Source organism: Kogia breviceps, chromosome 2 (genome assembly GCF_026419965.1).
Source record: "Kogia breviceps isolate mKogBre1 chromosome 2, mKogBre1 haplotype 1, whole genome shotgun sequence".
Taxonomy (NCBI): Eukaryota; Metazoa; Chordata; class Mammalia; order Artiodactyla; family Physeteridae; genus Kogia; species Kogia breviceps.
In genome coordinates this window covers 115826427-115840273 of record NC_081311.1, presented here as the reverse complement: position 1 = coordinate 115840273, position 13847 = coordinate 115826427, and the positions used below count along the sequence as shown (strand labels likewise).

Here is a 13847-nt window from a genome sequence, read left to right as displayed (position 1 = left end):
CTAATTTAATTTTCTTGTATCATGCCAACTTAAATGCAGAATTCAGACATAGTGTTAAGATTCTAAATAACACACCATGCCAGAGAAAGGCATAGGCAGGGTCCCAGGGATATGCTAAAAATAACCTAATCCAAGTATAGGATTTCTTTTGCTAATTGAGGGGATGCCTAGAAAGGAGAAAGGAAAGTAAAGATAAAAATCACATAAGAAAATGCTAATAGTTAACATACAATGACTTAAAGGATGTGAGAATAGGTATTTTAAATATACTTAGGTGTGATAATTGCATTATGATTACATAAGAAAATATTCTTTTTATTTTTTGAGATATACTGTTTCATTTAGGGGTGAAATAGCATAACATCAGGATTTTCTTTAAAAATATTCCAGCAATAAAAACAACATCATAGAAATCACGAAATCTGAAGCAAGTGTAGCAAATCTGAAGCAAACATGTTGATGGCTTCATGGGGAGTCCCTCATAGGAGTAACATTCTCTCCATTTTTGTGTATGTTTGGAAATTCCCAAAATGAAAAGTTAAAAATTATTGCAGAATTAAGAGGTACAAACTTCCAGCTATAACATAACTAAATTAGTCAGTAATATCGTATTATAATAACTCTGTATGGTGACAGATGGTAACTAGATTTATCATGGTGATCATTTCATAATGTATAAAAATATTGAATCACTATGTTGTACACCTGAAACTAATATAATATTATATGTCAGTTATAATTCAATTTAAAAATAGAGTGAAACACCTTTAAGAATTTAATTCATCAGTGTATGTGTATTCTTGCACTGACATTTAGATCTTTTCATCATTTTTTAAAGCACCTTGGAAATTGTGTCTTTCGGCAGTGGTTTTCATCCCATTTTTGTAATTTACTGTCTTACGATTTATAAAAGATTTGCTTATCAGTGGTGACCTGCTGACAGTAAATTATTAAGCTCTTTTTTTTGAAACATACCCCCTCCTCTAACATGCCCATCTACACACAAAGGAAAACCAAGTGGCAGGAATGCAAAATGAAAAAGCAAAAGCCTATGCTTACCTAACTTGATCTTTGTGTTCAACTTTTTTAGATGCCAAAATAATATGCCACAATATGCCAAGGACATCTTATTAAATGTCCTTGGGGGGAGGAATAGGCAGGTGAATGGGTATGGAAAAAAAAAGTCCTTTAGGAGGAAAACATTACTTTTCAAACCTTCAAACCTATTGTAAAGATGTAAAGGTGCCAGATTACTAAACACTAATAGTCTTTGCTTTACCCTTTATTCTCAGGTATTTTTAAAAACCCAAAGCTAGCCTGGTAAAATCCTGTTTTATTTTTATTGCTTCTACTTTTTAATAGCAGCCAATCTTGGAGAACAGAGGTCACATAGAACAAAATGAGTCATTACCTAAACTATGAGAATGCTAGTATGAATAATTATTGTACATAAATTAGACCATAGTACTTCATTCTCCTGCTTGGGTATGGCTAATATAGTCTATCCTCTTGATTTTTGCAATGTTTACTACAATAATGAACAATTTGGTTAATCTGCCTGTAAAAATTGATTTTGTTTGTCCTCCAATATTTTGTACTAATAAGAATTTCCCTTTAAAACATAGCTGGTTCTGCCTCATCAACCTCAGACTTTCATTTTAGAGTGGATCTTCTAATTATAAAACCATCCGGTGACAGTCTGGACAAAAATGGCATTCTGGTTAATACCACAAAAGAATATGGATGCCTGAGTTTATACCAATGCATATCCCCACCTAAAAATGGGGGAATCTGTAGAAATTAATTATGATATTATTTCATCTAAAACATTTGAAACAGTCTATTTCAGAGAAACATATAGGTGCTAAGTATTCAGTGAGGAATATAATATCGTATGTTAAAAAAGGTCAGATAGTATTATGCTAGTTAATTTTCAGAAGCAAACAGATCTTGAAATGTTCTGATGATAGGCGACACCAATTGGCATTTTCTCAAACATTCTGCTAAAAGAAAAGAGGGAAGTTTGATAACATCAAGATCGGCTTCCCTTTTGTAAAGTTTTCTTAAATCATAACTTCTCTTCTATAGGAACAAAAGCAGCATGGCCCTATTTCAAAATGGGGACAAATAAACACTAAATAGAACTGAAAATTATTTCAGTGAGTCCTTTTCATATGGTTCTTCGGTATAATTGAATGAATGTTGTGTGGATTTGTTTGGAATTATTGAAAAAGCAATAGGAAAAAGAACACAGTACTTTTTTTTTTTTTTTTTTTTCTGTTTGGTCTGTGAATGACAGGAAAGGTGATGTGTTAAAATATAAATGTTATTAACCGTACTCTACTCATGGTAGAAGCAAACTATAGCTAGCTTGTGTTTTATATCCCCCTCGTTTCAAAAAAAGATTTGAGGCAGGTATAAGATTTTAAAGCAAGGGCATAATTGCTGACAAAAGAGTCTCTGCAGTGCTTGAGAACCCATGAAAGGAGGATTTTCCCTGCCCCTTCTTTATGTGCCTTTGTAGCTCTCAAACTACAATGATTTTGTAATGGTTCAATAGTAAAAACTGGCCTTCTGCTGTCAGGGGTACATCAGCAAATAGTATAGATCAGTGATGTCTGCAAGGTATTTGATCTCTATGGGAGTTGTTCTTCCATCATTCATACCCTCCACCAAAGCTGTCTGATTCATCCTTCCCATAGGTGCTGGTCCCAGGTGTGTGAGGGCAGCACCCAAAGCACACAGAGGAGCGAATCTCCATGTTTGAGCACTGCACACATCTGTGCAGTAGTGAATTAGGAATATAAGGGGCTAATCCCATAGAAATTTAGTTGATGCATTTAAGGAGTGAATTTTAAGCAGTAAATACGAATAAGTAATCAATCCACTTCTGATGGTATTGAGTATGGGGACTCCATCCATCTGAGAGCCTGGAAGAGGGACTGTTAATGATGTATGACCAAGTTGGAGAAAAAGAGGATCTAGAAATGACAAGGACAAAGATATTTTTCCTAGATACAGTGGACTAAAGATTTCACTAATTCTTTAATTTAAGGGAAGATTGGAAAGCAGCACCAGAACTGAACTACATAAAAAACTTTTTCTACCAAGCAACATACTGTTTGTGATCTTTGTATATCCATTTGTTCTTAAATTATTTTTTTAGTAAATTGTGCACTGTTCATTTTATTATTCTTTTGCCACCATTTTATGGTCCAAAATTTAAAAACTGTCTCTGCAGTTGTGAAAGAGAGGTAGCTATATCCAGTTGTGTTCTTCAGCATAGGCTACACAATGATAGCACAGTTAACAATTTTGGACCACTCAGCTCTTTAACTGTTAAAGGCTTACTTCTAGATCATAAGAAATCTCTTGAGGGTCTAGTTGCTCACCAGACTAGCTCCCAAGGATCCAGGGGTGCTTCCTTCTTATAGCTACACCATCTGGAATATGGGGTTTCTAGGGCCATGGGAAGAAAAAGTGCTCTTAAAAACTGACTAGAAGTGACAAATTTCATTTCTTTTCAAGCCCATTAGTCAGTACTAGTTATGTGGCCCCAACCCAACTACACAAAAGAGTGGAATATATAAGAGAGCCACAGAATGGTTCATGAGCACCATTGTCCCTGCCATATCTGATTACTACAAGTAAAATTTGTGCTAAGAATGTCTAGACAGAGTAAGTAATACCTCTCCTAGAAGTTTTTCTCAAACATTAATAAATATAAAATCATGGGGTGCTTACTGAAAGGGCAGATTCCCAGGCCCATGTGTCAAGTTTGGTTTAGTAGGGTTAAGGTAGAACTAGTGCCCTAATTAGGCTTATTCTACAAAGGTATGCGTGCTGCATGGGGTACATGGAAAGATTCTGCATTGAGGTGTAATGTAAAAAATCTCTTTAGGGAACTAGAATGTAAATGAAATGAAACTAAAGTTCAAAAATAAGTCATATGGGACAGTCAGTGTCTTTTTGAGTCACCCCTTCTATACCACAGGGGAGTCCATTCTACCCTACGGTCCTAGGAAGTTGGACAAATATCCCATCAACCTCTTGTAAGTACAAATGCAGCACTGCCAAACCCTGTCTGTGAAGAATCATGTTAGATCAGGACCTTTGTTCAGACTCCTTACAGAAATCTCAGGTTTTCTTCTTTTGCCAATTGTTCTTGTACTTGACTTGGGGAAAATGTGTTAAAGGAAAACATGTTTGCTTCTCCTCCAAGCTCTAAAATAGGGTCTTTCCATTCTTTTTCTCCTCAGATTGTTACTGAGGCTTCATGCTCATCAGTTTTTATTCTTTGGAGAGAAAACTAGAAGAAAAAAATTAGGTGATAATATGGGTAATTTTAAGTGTAGGCATGTACGAAAACTTCTTGAAAATCAGGTTGCGGTATGCATTCTTATTTTAGGTTTGCCCCTGTTAACATCTTCTCAATAAGCAGGTGCATAAACTTCCCCAATCTGTCACTGTTGTTTATTTAGCCTGTATGCTTCAAAATCTACTGATGGATGATACCCAACCAGCTTGAAGCTTGACTTTCAGAAACCAGAGCCTTGAAGTTTTGAGACTTTCTTAAAGTGTAGTCCAACAAGTTTTTTAGAATAGGAGCACATCTCTCAAAGATACCGTATCACATTTGTATGTTAATTTTAGTTCAACAAATAGGAAAAATGATTATGAGTAATAGCTCTCAGCTTTCAGATAATTCTTTTCATGTTCAAAGTGCTTGACAAACATTAATTAAATCACTGGCAGTCAAATTAGATAAATATGTTCTCTGTATGTGCATAACTATACCTTCCATGCACACAGTCTTCTAAATCACATCACTGCAGATCAAATATTTTTTTACCATCTGAACTTGATTGGCTGACACTGATTCCGAGCAACAGATAATTACTGGAAGGGCTAATCATGAGGAGAGATTATGTAAGCTTTCTTTGTTTTTTAAACAAAAACATGAATTTATCCTTGATAAAAGGTACAGGATGAACCACAGCATAAAACGTTTCTGTCTCCAGGCCAGAAGGTAACAATGATAAAGCAAATTCCCTTGCATTATAGTTTTGGAATAGCTAAGCCCTAATTTAAAGAGATAATTTCATCAACAGAGAGTACATTTTATGCTTCCTGGGCTACTGATGTTTTTGGCCTCTTTAGCACCAAAAATGAGAAGGCTTTGCAGGCTAAATATGGTGTTGATTTCAGCAATATGGTAAATAATTGTTCATTAATACTAGGAATCCTTGGTCACTACTGACTTGAGAAGCATTTGGGCCAGCAAATCAAACATAATATATTTCATGATGATTTTTAGAAAAACTTATTTTTCCTTCATTGAATTTAATGAAGCTTTCCAGACCATTCCAAGAAATTAACTGCTCCCAATAGACCCCCAAAACGAAGTATATTCCAAATAAAAAAGAGTGATAATAGCATTCCATCCTTCAATAACACCTAACAAATTAACACACTCTACCTGTCTACATCAGACAATTGAGAGAAGGCATGTATGTGCATGTGTAGACAAAACTTAGCCAGAGTCAGGCTTGGTTTCCTCGGATGCTAAAGCTGCAGAGCTACAGATGGAGGGGGCTTGACTTTCTCCTTCCACTCCATCTGCCGAAAACTAGCCTAGTCTGTTTCCAGGGAAGGAGGGTACTTGTTAATTGTCTCACAAGTTGCTGAACAAAAGAACATCTAGTTCAACCAAATTGTCTTTTGGAAAGACTTTGCAAAACTATCTGTTGGAGTCATGGTAGCTGTTCATGTGGATCTCACAGAATGGTATTTGTTTCTCTTTTATAGAAGTGCTAACTTGTATCCCTCTAAACCTGAAATATGAGAGGTTCCTCTTCCTTACTACTGAAAACCTGGAGTTCAGTGAGGTTATGTGACGTGTTCAAGGTAACATCCACAGCCCACATGGTTTGGATCTGACAGTTGACAGTAATGGAATCATAATCGACATGGTACTACATCTGCCTTAGTGTTTCTACTGTTAGACTCTTGCCATATCCCAGGAGTAAGAGTGAACTTAAAAAAAATTCAATTTATTAAACTAAAAACAAAAACAATTCTCCTTTTTCTCCCACCCTCAATCCCCACCTTCAGCAACCACCAATCTGTTCTCTGTATCTATTAGCTTGTTTAAATATATATATTTCTTTGGATAAATACCCAAAAGTGGTATTGCTAGATCATATAGTACTTCTATTTTTAGTTTTTTGAGGAACCTCCGTACTGTTTTCCATGGTGGCTGCATCAGTTTACATTCCCACCAACAGTGCACAAGCATCCTCTTTTCTCTACATCCTTACCAACACTTGTTATTTCTAGTCTTTTTGATAATAGCCATTCTGACAGGTGTGAAGTGATAGCTCATTGTAGTTTTGATTTGCATTTCTCTGATGGTTAATGATGTATAGCATCTTTTCATGTACCTGTTGGCCATCTGTGTGTCTTCTTTGGAAAACTGTCTATTCAAACCTTCTGCCCATTTTTTAATCAACTTATTTTTTGCTACTGAGTTGTATGAGAAAATATTCACAAAATTTTCTTCCATTCAGTAGGTTGCCTTTTTGTTTTGTTGATGACTTCCTTTGCTGTGCAGAAGCTCTTTAGTTTGATGTAGTTCCATTTGTTTAGTTTTGCTTCTGTTGCATTTGCTTTTGGTGTCAAATTCATAAAATCATTGCCAAGACCTATGTCAAGAAGATTACTGCTTATGTTTTTTCTGAGGAGTTTCATGGTTTCAGGTCTTACATTCAAGTCTTTAATCCATTTGAGTTAATTTTTATATATGGTACAAGATAATGGTCCAGTTTTCCTAACACCATTTATTGAGGAGACTTTCCTTTCCCCGTTGTATATTCTTGGCTCCTTTGTCATAAATTAACTGACCATACATGCATGGATTTATTTCTGGGTTCCCTCTTCTCTTCCACTGATCTATGTGTTTGTTTTTAACACCAATACCACACAGTTTTAATTACTATAGCTTTGTAATATAGTTTGCAACCAGGGACTAATGATGCCTCCAGCTTTGTTCTTATTTCTCAAGATTACTTTGCCTATCCAAGGTCTTTTATATGCCATACAAATTTTAGGACTGTTTGTTTTATTTCTGTGAAAAATGCCATTGGTGTTTTAAGTGAACTCTAATTACATTTAGAGCAGGGAGTCATTGGTGTGACTGATTTTGGGCCCAGAAAAACATATTAGATATGTCTCTATTGTATAAGGTTGTTCTCCCTTCAGTATAAAGACAAAAAAATTAGACCTGACTGGGAATGTTTAAATGGGTTTAAAATTTTAATAATTCCCAAATGTAAATGGTCTTAAAAGGTAAATAAAATGAGCAAATGCTTTGTACATTTTGAGTTACACTGATTCTTACAGTCAAAGTTTACTGTCTCAATTTCCTCACTTCTCACCACTCCATCCTATGGGAACTCTTCCCTTGGAGGTTACACATGACATTTTTCTTGTTAATTATACTAGCTCTTACTTAATGCCTATTCTCCTTGACCTTTTTGCTGCATTTGACACTGTGGACTCTCCCCACCCAACACCGCCTACCACCCCTCATAAATACCCATTACTTGATCTCCTTGACGTTTTTGTCTTCCCTGCTGACCTTGCCACCAACCTTGTCTACCTCACGTCACCTCCTGCCCAGATTATCACACAGGCTTCCATCTGGTGTTACAGGTTCTAATCTCCCCTCCTCTAATCCAGAATGCCACAGCAACTAATCTTCCAAATATCTGTACTTTAGCCTGACCTCAAAATCCCTTCTTACCTACAAGAACTTGCTTACCTTTCCTGTTTCATCTCCCTCACTTTCCTCCTGGCTCTTTATACTCCAGAAACACTTGGTCTTTTTTAGTCTCAAGGACACTAAGCTTGATCCCTCCTTAGGGCTCTGCAATAGCTAACTCTGCCTGAACTGCCCTTCCCCAGACCATGCCAGGACTGGTTGTTTCTTTCATTCAAGCCATTGTTTAAATGTTCCTCTGAAACATCTTACCTACTTTCCATACTTATTTTGACATCTCACATTTTACTTTCTTTGGAACAATTATTACTGTTTGATAATTGTGTATTTATTTGTTCCTCTCTGTCTCTCCTAAATGGAATGGAAGCTCCATGAGAGAAGGAACTTTTTATTTTACTGCTTTACCTCCAGAACTTAGAACATGCTTAAAGGTTAATGAAAATTTGTTAAATGATGAACAGTATCCATCATATCATTTCCAATGCATTCAACTCTGTTTCCCACTATTTCTATGTAGGCACACTTTACAGTCCACCCAGGTTGTTCTTGCCACCCATGGAATGTATTCTCTGTTGTGTCAAGTGTGTTGACATTTTTTTCTCCAACCAGATTATAAGCTTATGAAAGGTAGAGGTCCTTTTTATACTTTTCCAGCCCTCCAGGCCTAGCAGAGTGCAGAACAGCATTTGGTATGTATTTAACACTTATTGATTTATTTCCATCTGTAACATTATATACTGCACTACCAAGCACTTTTACATCAGTGGGGCTGAAACGGAAGTAAAAATAGGTCGACCATAAAACACCAGCAAAGAGCCCATGACAGGGTAAGAGATTTTTTTCTTAACTTCTAATTTGATTTGAGTAGCAAACTAAAGTTTTCTGGAATGAGGATGTGATGAATAGGAAGGTATACCTTGGGAAGTTTTGTGCTTCCTTCTCTAGCAATTGAGAGCCTGTACCACTGAGGGCCGATCATCTTCCAACTCTAAGGTGCTAAGGTCTATGTATACTGTTGTTGACTTGCCAAAAACTTAAAGTCATCTTGCACTGCTTACTGATCTTTGATTCCTTATATATAACCACTAAACCCAAGTCATTTCCTTAGTGGCATTTATGTCTACCATTTCTTTTAAAATCCCACTTGCTACTTCAGAACCTGACAAGGTTATGGTCTCCTGTCTCATTTACACCCCGCCCCCTGCCAAATTCAAAATGATCTTTCATTAGATCAAATCTAAATTTGTCAGGCTCAAATTCAGATCTTCTACCCGATCATTTCAGCTTTGTTTTCTATTGTTTCTAAGTGAACCTTATGTTTTAATTCATCTGATCTCCTACCATTTCCCCATTGTTAGCTTGCTCATTTTTTTCCCCACTGCCTTTGTTCAAGCAATTTCCTTTACCTTTTCCCTATAAACAAATCCAAATTCTACATTTCCTTTGTTGTCCTTTAAGAAGGCTTCCCTTGGGACTTCCCTGGTGGTGCAGTGGTTAAGAATCCGCCTGCCAATGCAGGAGACACGGGTTTGAGCCCTGGTCCGGGAAGGTCCCACATGCCGTGGAGCAACTAAGCCCGTGCTCCATGAATACTGAAGCCGGTGCACCTAGAGCCCGTGCTCCGCATCAAGAGAAGCCACCATAATGAGAAGCCCGCGCACGGCAACAAAGAGGAGCACCAGTTCACTGTAGCTAGAGAAAGCCTGCACAGCAACGAAGACCCAACACAGCCAAAAATAAATTTAAAAAAGAAAAAAAAAAAAAGCTTCCCTTAATCTACATGGTTAATTTCCAATTTAAAATATGGATTTTATATTGAATCCTTTTTTACTAATGGTGAATTGTTGATCATTTTATGTTTCATATTTTACACCCCCCCACCCCCCGAGTAATGTTGTAATTTTCTTGGCAATAGGGACTTCATAATTCTTACAATCATGCACAGCTCTTGGCACCTCCAAGGATGAATGTGTTTGGTTGGGACATGACTCCAGAGGCCTGGCCAGAATTGCCTGGAATAAAGGTGAACCCTGACCAGGTGAGATGGAGCTTGTGCAAAAGGAATTCTTGAAACCAGTGGATACCTTCCTAATTAATGCCAAGTATGATTGCATACATCACTCAGACCATGTAGACGAAACGGCAGAGTTAAAGACCTCTGATGTTGAATAGCTTTATGTAACTGGTAACTATAAGCCAGATGCTGGCAGCTATGTGAGACAGAAGATCTGAGTTTGAATTCTGACTTTGTTTCCAATTAATATGGGCAATATTGAGTAAGTGATTTACCTTCTCTGGGTGTCAGTTCTTCAATAAAATGAAAAGATTAGATTCCAGATGATATTAAGGACTAGATAAGTTAATTAAAAATTGTATGACTCATGCCTCAACGAAGATCCCGTGTGCTGCAACAAAGACACGACGCAGCCAAAAAAATAAGGAAAGTAAATATTAAAAAAAAATTGTATGACTATTTCCATAGCAATGAAATGGCAGCCATAGCCTTTGGAGTTCTTGTTATACTTATGCCATGGGATAGGATTTACTAGTTTTGTGTGTTGTTAGGAACACTCACTTTCAGCTTTTGGCATTTATACTTTTCTGTTTCCCAATTTATGTTAAAGTGGATGGACAGATGGTTGATAAGGTTTTCACATGCTTGTAATGCTGTTGTTCAGTTCAACAATGGTTTTAAACTTTGAGGGTCTTCATAGAGCCCGGATTTTATTTAGAATGGAAGATAGTTTTAGTTCTTCAATTTAGGGATAATATGTTTACTCACAATTTAAAGCAACTTGTGGATGTAACTTTAAAGGCCTAATCAGTTTCCCTTATTTTGCTATGTCTCTCAACTCATTTCCACATCACAACCTAACTCTTCCAAGTTGCAGTTTTAAAAATGAAGTTTACCAGACTTCTAGTTACATTTGCATGTTTTGCCTTCTTCTGACTCATTTAACCCACAAGCTCCTTCCAAATACAAAATCCTTTGATTTGGAATCACAGAAATTTCAATGTGGAAGAAACAAATTCCTCCTTTTACAGGTAAGAAAACGAGAGACCTAAAAGATACTGGTGCTCTTTCTACAGACTATGAATTTTATAAATAAAAGAACTGAAGTGAGATTAGGTTGTAGGGAAAAAACAGGCAAAATTTGTGGACTGTAAGACCCAATAGAAATTGTGTCAACTGACATTTTATCGCAGAGAAAGTATGGATGGGAACGATGAAAGTCAAAGATTGTCACCACTGCTATCGTTCTGCTTTGTGATTTTTAACTACTTGAGTGACTCTCTTGAGGCGAGTGGGGCTGCGCACATACCATTAATTCCCAAACTGCGTATGAAGTATTTGGAGTAGTGAGAACAGCAAGGACGCTCAAACTGTAGGTAAAGGAAGGAAAGAGCCTGCCCAGAGGGTTCTGAGGGGACCACGGGGAGGGAAACTAGGACGCGTTGGCCAAGCAGGTGCCTAGGAGGTGCGAGCTGCACAGCAGGCAGCAGTGGCAGGGAAGAAGGCGGGTACGTGGCTTCAGCAGGCCAGGGAGGGGAACGGAGAACGGGGAGAGAAGGGACCGGCGGGAAAACTGCAGGAAGAAACCGAGGCTGACCTAGTGAGCAGAGAAGATCTAGAAGGAAGGAGAAGGCACCAATGCAAGCTTACAACCAGACTAGGGATTAGGGAAAGAGTATAAAGAGGCTTAAGGGGAAGACGCGGGTGCTGACCAGAGATGGGAAAGGGCGCGCGGGGAAGTGGGAGGCGAAGTGAGGTCCTAGGGCAGTGGGCAGGTGAGGAGAGGCTCGGGAATCGAGAGCCGAGGTGGCGCGGTTCGCACAGGCAGGAGCGTCTGCTGACTCAGGGACCCGCAACAACCTGGCCGCGCAGGGGGCGGAGTGGTGAGCGCGTGGGCGGGCCGGGAGGCGGGGCCTGCGCCTGACGCGTCCTGAGGCCGCTGCGGCCGCCGGCCGGGCGGGGCGGCGGCGGCGGCGGCGGAGGCCGCGGGGGAGGGGCACGGCGTCAGCGCGTCGCCGGCTGGGCCGCGCTGGTGGCCAGGAGGGAGAGACTAGGAGGAGGAGGAGGAGGAGGAGGTGAGTAGGCTCCGGGCTGGGGAGCCGCGCGGGCCAGCGGGGAGGCGGGGAGCGCGGCCCCTCCCCTCCTTGGCGCCCGCCTCGCGGGGCCGCGCGGCTTGGAGTTCCCAGAGGGGCTGCGGCGGCGGCGGCGCGGGGAGCCGGGGGGCGGAGCTGAGGGCCGCGCGGGCGGTGCGCTTCCCGGGCGCACGCGCTGCGTTCGCGGCGCCGCCGTCCGCCCCGCGCCCTGAGCCGGGTACCTCGGCTGCGGTGTCTCAGTCCTGCTACGCGCTGGCCATGTTTTCACCTCCTTTTCTTGGGTTCTGCGCGCCTTGCGGGCCGGCTTCCCGCAGCCAGCGCGCCGCAGCCGCCTCGTCGCGCGGCCGGTGAGGGTGGCTGGGGCGCGTCGCCTTCTCGCGGGGAGGAGGGGGGGCCGGGCTCCCGGCCTTGGCCCGAGGAGCGGAGGGGCCTCATTGCCGACCACGAGACTGCTGGGCCAGTGGTCCCTTGCGCCGCCAGGTCTTCCTGAAGGACCCTTTGCGCCTGGCCCCATTATCGCGCTAACTCTCCTGCCCTTAGCAGCCGAGGCTAAAGACCTCACTCACTCTGCGCTCTCCCCGCCCCCTTCCTTCCTCTGACGATCCCGCATATACTTATTTTAATCGGGACCCAGGCAGTCTGTTCGGGGGGGGAAAGGTTCTCTGAATTTGTCCTGTAAATCCAGCCGTGCACCCAATAGCGAGGTTGCAGTACTACGTTAATTCAACCTTTAGTCTTGAGGGAGTTCTTTTTTTGTTTTTTTGGTCTCCCCTCTCTGGCAAAGGCAACTTTTAGAGTTTTCTGAGAACTGTACTGCATTACATTGTCTTTGAGATAATTCTTAAGTTAGCGCTTGGAGGCAGTGTGATGGGAGGTTCAAAGAGAAGGCTTTACACTTTTTCCTCCACCTGTATCATAGTTTGAAATGGAAAACGTGCGTTGACGGTGATTTTCCACACCGGGTGGGTTGCAGAATGCAGCCCCCGTGAGCCGTGGCTCTCCTTGGTTATTGGGTGCTACCCCTGAAGTTGATTTTAAAGCTCAGCAGAATGGTCAGGTAAAGGAGCTGCTGGAAAGAAATCCAGTATAATTCAATAGAGCCATTTTATTGGATTCTATTAACCTGTTTAACTTTAAGCTAGAGCATGGCAGGAGTTTCATGTAGGAACCCACATACCACGTGCAATATTGAATTTTAATTAGTGCATTCCAGGTTTGATGTAAAATAGATTCACATCTCTCACTGCCTTTCATTATATATTTTCCTTAGGATCTTGTATTTAAGAAACAGTTTTAGTATTGAGGGTGGGAGCAGTACCCTTTGAATCATGAAACTTTCTTTGACGAACTTGAAAACTGGGTAGGTAAAATGTGAACCGTGATACTGAGATAAGGTAGGAAACTGAATTTTATAGCATTACCAATTTGAGAAGTTTAGAAGGCTTTTTTACTCCTGTTTTGAAACCGTGTTGACGTCTTAATCTGACAGACTGCAGAAGTACAGAATTTTCTGTTTGTGAGGAACTTCAGTTAACTATTAATTATTATTAATAATTAATTTATTGCAACCCTGTTATTTTGCAGAGTAAAAGTAATCCAAGTTTCCTGAAGAGATTTAACATGAACTGAATAGAACTAGTTGACTTAACCGAACACTTAGGTAGATCATTCATACCTCCCCAATGGATATTTTTGTACCAAAATTTGTTTTGATTTTGATGTCTTAAAAAAAAAAAGCCAAGTAATTACTAACTTTGAATTTTTTCCCGGTGTTTTGAGTATATGCCTTAGTTTGTGATTTGGAGTCATTAGATCAAATGATACAAATTATATTTAGGCAATCTTTACATTTTTTCAATTGAAACAGTACTTTCCAGTTTGTTTGAATTTAGTAACTATTTTCACTTTGAGAATGTTTATTCATATACTTGATTCAGATAGTCTGTGTCAATTCCAGGAG

General features: G+C 40.0%; 1 protein-coding gene across 13 annotated transcripts in view; it reads left to right on the top strand.

Annotated features, from left to right (window-relative positions):
* Window positions 1-11145: 11145 nt before the first annotated feature.
* Window positions 11146-13847, top strand: part of GTDC1 (glycosyltransferase like domain containing 1) — a 425639-nt gene continuing 422937 nt past the window's right edge. For 10 of the 13 annotated variants that reach the window (XM_067025961.1, XM_067025956.1, XM_067025960.1 and 7 more), the window contains exon 1: window positions 12058-12234. The gene's annotated coding sequence lies outside the window, so the exon portion shown is untranslated. Of the gene's footprint in view, window positions 11171-12044; window positions 12235-13847 lie in introns of those variants that run through there. The other 3 variants (XM_067025953.1, XM_067025952.1, XM_067025959.1) reach the window with 3 other exon arrangements.